Consider the following 7,628-nt stretch of genomic DNA (forward strand, 5'->3'; position numbering starts at 1 on the left):
AACTGATTAATTACTCTTGACTGAGCCTTGTCATGTTGACTGAAGGTCTTTGTTGCTGCAAGCAGGCTTCCTCTAGTGGCAGAGATGCAGGGGCTACTCTTCACTGTGTGCAGGCTTCCCATTGCGGTGGCTTCCTTTGCTGTAGGGCCCCGGCTCTAGGCATGCGGTCCCAGTAGTTGTGGCTCAGTAGTTTAATTGCCCCAGCCAGTGGAATCTTCTTGGGCCAGAGATTGAACTGTTGTCCCTGGCATTACAAGGCGGATGCTAAACCACCGGACCGCCAGGGAAGTCCCTTACCTCCCAACTTCAAGCCCTGCAGTGGTTTCAAAGAACAAATTTCCCAGCTAATCAAGATACAGGGCACTTGCTGCCTGATTCTTGCCCAGGTTCTGGGACACTTGGCAAGTGTCCCTGCCAGTTTGACACTCAGCCACAGAAACACGGCCCTCCTAGTAGTCTCCCTCACTGCCCCAGCTGGCTCTTGGCCCTGTTTCTCCATCAGACACTTGTTGCACACAGATGACATCTATGGGGTGCCAGGCACCGCGGGCTACAAAGGACACGGCAGGTAGGCTGGAAGGTCCCTGCTGCTGTGACTCAGGTTCTGGCCAAGGAGCATTTAATAGACAAATTGTTACGATAAAGCATCTGCTATGCAAGGGTAGGTCCAGAGCTCTGGGGTCAAAGAAGGCCTCCTGGAAGAAGACACATTTAAGAACTGAACCGTCATCAGCCAACTACGGAGGGGTGGGGAGAAGGGCAGGCGGGGGAGAGTGTCCCAGGCTCCGTGCACAGTTCATGCAAAGGCCCTGAGACATCGAGAGGAGTCACAAACCCAGGGTTTGGGGTGCACAGAGAAGAGAAGAAGGGTATGAGAGCTCCCAGATGAGCAGCACTCAGGAAGTCACTCCACAGAGCATGCAGAATCTTGGTTCCCGGACTGGGGATCGAACCCTTGCCCTGTACAGTGGAAGCGCAGAGTCTTAACCATTGGATCGTCAGGGAAGTCGCATGGCTGTTCTGGATAAACTAGATTAGAGGAGAAGACCTTGCTGCTCTTTCTAGGATGGCAGAAATGACAGCAGCCGGAACCGGCGTTGGGGCACCAGGGAGGGAGTAGGAGACATTGCAGAGGTGAGGCGGCAGGAGGAGTGATTTCCCAGGCACCTGGCTTGAGACATTGGTGGACCCTGTGATGTTCTCTGGTGATATTTCTAAGTCCAGATTTGGACTTGAATTGGAGGTGCCCAAAAGACGTCTAAGTTAAGATGTCCGGCAGATACTCATGTAGGTTGTCAACCTCAGGATAAAGGGCTGGCCTGCAGATTCTTATTTGGCAGTCATCCGCATAAAGTTAACAATAAAAATGTTATCTAGTTCTCATCAAGTGTTAGACACTTTTCTAAGTTTTCTTCTTCTTTTTTGGCTGCGCCATGCAGCGTGTGGGATCTTAGTTCCCCAACCAGGGACAGAACCGAGGCCCACAGCAGTGAAGGTGCAGAGTCCTAACGACTGGACGGCCAGGAAATTCCCTCTAAGTCCTTATATACATCACTTTATTGATTCCTTACAACAACCGTGTGAGGTATGTGCCTTCACTCTTGCCATTTTACAGGTGAAGGGGGAAAGGTTCAGTGCTGTCACCAAGATTACAGAACTCTAAGTGACAGAGCCAGGCTGGAACTTCAGAAGTCCAGCCCCAGGATCTGTGCTCTTCACTGGACCACACGACCTCTCACCTACACAGAGGGTTAAGCCCCAGCAGAGGAGGAGAACAACTTTAGAACTGTGAGAAGGACAGACAGTCAACCCTCAGGAATACTAGCACCTCAAGTCTCCAGGGTCTGGATCTCACTCTTAGGGTAAGTTGTCTCTGAAATTCTACTGTTTTAATTTTTTAAAACTGATTACCCTACAAAAACCAACTTGAAATGAATCACAGCCCTAAATATAAGAGCTAAAACTATAAAATTTTACAAGGAAACATAGGGCTTGCAAAGCTTTATGATATTGGATTTGGCAGTGATTTCTTGGTTACGACATCAAAAGAAAGGGCAACGAAAGAAAAACATAGATAAACTGGGCTTCATCAAAATTAGATACTTTTGGGCTATCGGCAGAGTGAAAAGGCAACCTACTGAATGGAAGAGATTAGTTGTGAATCACATATCTGAAAAGTAATTTATATCCACACTATATAAAGAACTCCTAAAACTCAACAACAGTAAACAAACAACCCAATTAATAAATGGGCAAAAGACTTGAATAGTTATTTTTCCAAAGAAGATATAAAAATGGCCCATAAGCACATAAAAATTATGCTTAATATCACTAATCATTGTTGTTACTGTTTAGTCGCTTAATTATGTCTGACTCTTTTGCGACCCTGTGGATAGCAGCCCGTCAGGCTCCTCTGGCCATGGGATTTTCCATGCCCAAATACCAGAATGGGTTACTGTGCCCTTCTCCAGGGGATCTTCCTGACCCAGGGATCAAACTCGAGTCTCTTACGTTTCCTGCATTGGCAGGTGGGTTCTTTACCACTAGTGCCACCTGGGAAGATCAAAGAAATTAGACCAATACTTTTTTTTTCAGGGAGAAGCATTTTTTAACTGATGTTGTTTAAAATGAATGGTGATCTTAAAAAGCAGGCCGATTTTTAGTTATTCTTACTATTATGATTCTTTAATTCTCCACCTTTATTACTCACACCAGGGGCAGACCCCAACCATCACTCTACCCTTGCTGGCCATTGCCAGCAATGCTGGGATCCAATTCCACCCAGCCACTGTGGATCAGAGCTGAGTGCTAGCGGCTGTCCTTTGGAGGCATAAAGTTCTCAATCCTTAACTTAAAGAAGCTTCTCAGGGACTTCCTTGGTGGTCCAGTGGTTAAGAATCTGCCTTTCAATGTAGGGAACGCCTCGCAGGCAACTCCCGCCTGCCACAACAAAGACACAGTACAGCCAAATGAAAAATAAATAAAATCTTTAAAAAAAAAAAAAAAAGGAGATTCTCAAGCCCCTACAAGTAGCCGCCCCTGAGATCTGGATCAAATATTTCTCCTTTGTATTCCCATCCCATGTGCCTGGTCTTTCCAAACTGAGCGCCCTGACAGTACAGACCTGGCCCCATGCATCACCATATTCTGGCCACGTGAAAGTGAAAGTGAAGTCGCTCTGTGTGTCTGACTCTTTGCGACACCGTGGACTGTAGCCTACCAGATACCTCCGCCCATGGGATTTTCCAGGCAAGAATACTGGAGTGGGGTGCCATTTCCTTCTCCAGGAGATGTTCCCGACCCAGGGGTTGAACCCAGGTCCCCCGCATTGTAGGCAGAGGCTTTACGCTCTGAGGCACCAGGGAAGTCCAATGGGAGTATGTCTAATGTGACTGTCCTGAAATGGAGTGGTTTAGGGAAGGGGGCTGGTAGCACACAGGAGGTGTTGTTGAGCCCCCACCGGATGTCAAGGCCCCTCAAGTTAGGGAGAGGGGTTCTTGAAACTAACAGAACTCTTTTACTCTATGTGTTAACCAAGGAAAGCCTCACCCAGATCACTAACCCTAATTTGCAGGCAAGGAAAGCGGAGCACATAGAGGTCAGGGGAAGAGCACACAGTTATAGGGTGAGTCACTGGCCAGAACTGGACACACACTTCCTGACCCCTCGGCCAGGACCCCGGCCACGGCCCTGCCTCTGACCCCGGCAGCTCCGAGCTGACCTAGCGCGCCAATGTGCCGATGTCACCACAAGGGGGAGCAAGATGCCCGTTCATGGAGTAGCCGGGCCCAGGCTGCGGGGTGGAGGGACTGCTCCTCTGAGAGCCTCACCCGCATAGGCGCGCGGAGCTGGTGAAGAAGGCGGACGAAGAGTTGGGCGGTTATAAGAGGGCCGAAGCCCTGGAGCAGTGGCTGGGAGGGAGCGAGGACGAGGGAAGGGCATTTATTGCCTCCTCTGGTCCTGCCTGGTCTGGTCCTGTTGCGAAAGGAGCAGAGCTGGAGAAAGGAAGGGCTTTCCTGAGCACAGGCATTCTGTCCCCGCCTCCGCTCCCCTCAGTCTTGCTTAAGAGCAGACCGGACATTCCTAAAGCTCCGGCAGGAAACCGGGAAATAGACTGGGAGGCCGGCGTCTCTGCAGCCCGCCAGTTCTTGCAAAGCAACGCTCTCCCCCGCGCCCTTCCCCCAGGTCCTAGGAGCCTGGACCCTGCACCCTCCTAGAACTGCCCTCCTGACCTGCTGGCCCCTTCCTCCCATCCTATGGGATCAGACCCATTCCCTGAGCTCCAGTCCCTACAAGAAATTGTTATTCACCACCGACCTCCAGGTGGAACTCAATCTGTCCCCCTAAACCTGGCTCTCTTCCAGGGTTCCCTCCCTAAGTGAATGGTAGCAACACTCATATGGTTATTTGACTCAGAACACTTAGGAGTCATCCTTGGCACTTTCCTCTTTCGTACCCCATTTTTCACTCCTCTCTACCTCTGGGTTCCCCGCCCCCCACTCACTGTATCAAGTGGCCATCGCATCGCATCAGAATCGTTGCTGTGTGTCTGCACTATCCCCCCCCATCCCCCAGGTAGTAGCTCTGATAATTTTTTATTTTTGGCAGCGAGTCTTGCAGGGATCTTAGTTCATCTCCAGCCAGGGATGGAACCTATGGCTCCTGCAGTGGATGTGTGGAGTCTTAACCACTGGATGGCCAAGGAAGTCCCATCTGATAATCCTTTCAAATCCTCATTCTGATCGTCTCACCTACCTGCTGAAATCTCTCAACAGCTTCTTGGTGGCTCTTGCAATAAAGACCAAACTCTTATTAGCATGGCCCATAAAGTCCTGCATGGTCTGGTCCTTCCTCCTTCTCTGGTCCCACCCTCCTCCTTATTCTGTTTCAAATGCACTGGCCATGGGCATCACAGGCCCTTTGCACCTGCTGTTTTCTCTGCCTGGAGTGAATCCCACCCTTCTGTCCTGTTAACTCCTACTCCCTCAGATCTCCACTCCAGCATTGCTTTCTCAAGGACATCCTCCTCGACCTCTGTGATGGGGGCAGGTCCCTCATTACTCACTCTCCTAGCCCCACATGCTTCCCCTTCCTGTATCTGTCATAGTTGTAACTGTCCATTTGGTAAGTATTATTTAACTAACGTCTGTTTCTTCCACTAGACTGTAAGCTCCATGAGCATAAGGACCATGTCAGTTTCTGCGTGCTTGAAAATCTCCAGCACCTCTGCGCCTGGCACATAGTAGGTATTCAGTGTTTCTTGAATAAATAATTCATGTGGCCCACTTCTTTCCAAGAGTTTCCCAGGTGGCTCAGTGGTAAGGAATCTGCCTGTAATGTAGGAGATGCTGGTTTGATCCCAGGGTTGGGAAGATCCCCTGGAGAAGGAAATGGCAACCCAGAATTCTTTTTTTTTTTTTTTTTAACCCAGAATTCTTGCCTGGGAAATCCTATAGACAGAGGAGACAGGTGGGCTGCTGTCCATGGCATCGCAAGCATCACAAGAGTGACTTAGAGACTAAATAACACCTTCTTTCCATCTCTGTCTCCTGAGCTTAAGCCTCTATCATCTTCTGTCTGGATCTTGGTAATCACTTCTTAACTGGTCAAGTCCCTACAGTCAAGTCCCTACTGGTTTCCCACCCAACAGCCAGAGAGTTCTAATAAAAATGCCAGTCTGACCATGTCACCTTTCCCACCCCATTTAATAGCCTTCAGTGTCTTCCCATGGCCCTTGGAATAAAACCCAGACTCTGACGCAGCCTTACAAGGCCCCACATGGTCTGGCTCACTTTGTACCAAGTGCCGCCTCCTCCTCTCTTTTTTTTAAATTGAAACACAGTTGATTTACAAGGTTGTGTTAGTTTCTGCTGTGTAGCCAATTTATTTTATATATGTGCGTGTGTATATATATATATATATATTCTTTGTTAGATTCTCTTCCATTATAGTTTATTAAAAGTTAAAAAGGTAAAAAAAAAAAAAAAAGTTAAAAAGGTATTGAATGTAGTTCCTTGTGCTATACAGTAGGCCCTTGTTGGTTCTCTATAGATAAGAGTTTGTATCTATTAACCCCAAACTCCTCTAATTTATCCCATCCCCCTTCTTTCTCTTTGGTATCCATAAGTTTGTTTTCTATGTCTGTAAGTCTGTTTTTGTTTTGTAAATAAGTTCTTTTGGATCGTATTTTTTTTTTTTTAGATTCCACATATAAGTGATATATTTGTGCTTCCCTGTTTGACTTGTTTCACTCAGTATGATAATCTCTATCAACAGCCCTTCCTTAAACAAATATTGAGTTCCTATGGTACCAGACATTGAGGACTCCAGTGATGAGTAAAACTCCTTCAGATCTGCTTACACTCCTCCAGATGCTGAAACATATCTCCTTTCTGTACAAGGCCTTTGCACTTGCTTTTTCCCTTGTCTAGAAAATGTTCTGTCTCCTCTTTTTCCATTTCTGACTTCACCCAGTCAACATCTACCAGCCATCATTAATTTCAGATTAAACACCATTTATTCAAGGATATCTCATATATCCTTCATATATACTTCAACCTAGATCCTCCTGTTAGGTGCTCTTATTACTCAGATAGTCCATCTTCAGAGCACTTAGCCACATTTTATGTTTCCATTTGTGTGGTTATTTGGTTCATACCTGTCTTTCCCACCAGGAAGCTCCAAGAGCTTCCAAGTCTGGTTTTGCTTACCATCATATCCCTCTGGTGCTTAGCTGGTGCTCCACGACTGATTGAATGAATAAATGAATAAGTGATTCTCCAGCCGCAGTATTCAGAGGGTACTGCCTTCAGGGAAATGGCATCTCTGCCTCGGTATGCATATGAGTTGGGGGCTGGGAGGGGTGTCAGAGGAGCTAGATGGGGAGAGGGCCTGGAGACTGTTCGCACCTTCCCTGCGCACCTGATCCTGGACACCTGTGACTCGGCCCTGCCCACCTCTCCACCTCTGGCCGGCTCTTGCCACAGTTCAGGGCCCTCGGCAGCACTGGTCCTGCTCTCACTCCTCTGGGGCTTCTCACATACTGAGGCCTCCCCCTGCAACTCTTCTTGCTCTGTTTCACATGGCTGGCTCCTTCTCATCCTTCAGGTCAAGTTGAAATGCTGCATCTTTGGAGGACACTTTCTCTGAGTAGGTCTTGCTGTGATGAGCTTTCCATCCAGTTCATTTCCTTCATCCTAGCTCACTCAGAAATGCATTTATATATTTATCATCTATGTCCCTAGATGGGTTAGAAGCTTTTGACCAGCGTGACAGAAAACCCAACTCCACTGGCTTAAACAACAAGGGAAGTTGTCCAGTGGTAGGACCAGTTTTGAGGTGGGTCAATTCAGTGGTGTTCTCAAGGACCTCCGTGTTCCCCGTCTCGCTGCTCTGCCCCCTTGATGTCTTCATCCTCAGGTTAGCAGGATGGATACAGCAATCCCAGGCCTCACAGTAGGACATACCAACAGGGTTTTCTCCTCCTTGATGTGTCTCACTTAACTACTGCTGTGTAACAAGTTGTCATAGAACTTGACAGTTTAAAGTGACATTTTAACTGGAGAGGCTTCGCTGGTGGTTCTGGCAGAAGGTCTCTCATGAGGTTATTGTCAAGCTATTGACCAAGG

This window comes from Muntiacus reevesi, chromosome 1, assembly GCF_963930625.1.
Source record: "Muntiacus reevesi chromosome 1, mMunRee1.1, whole genome shotgun sequence".
Taxonomy (NCBI): Eukaryota; Metazoa; Chordata; class Mammalia; order Artiodactyla; family Cervidae; genus Muntiacus; species Muntiacus reevesi.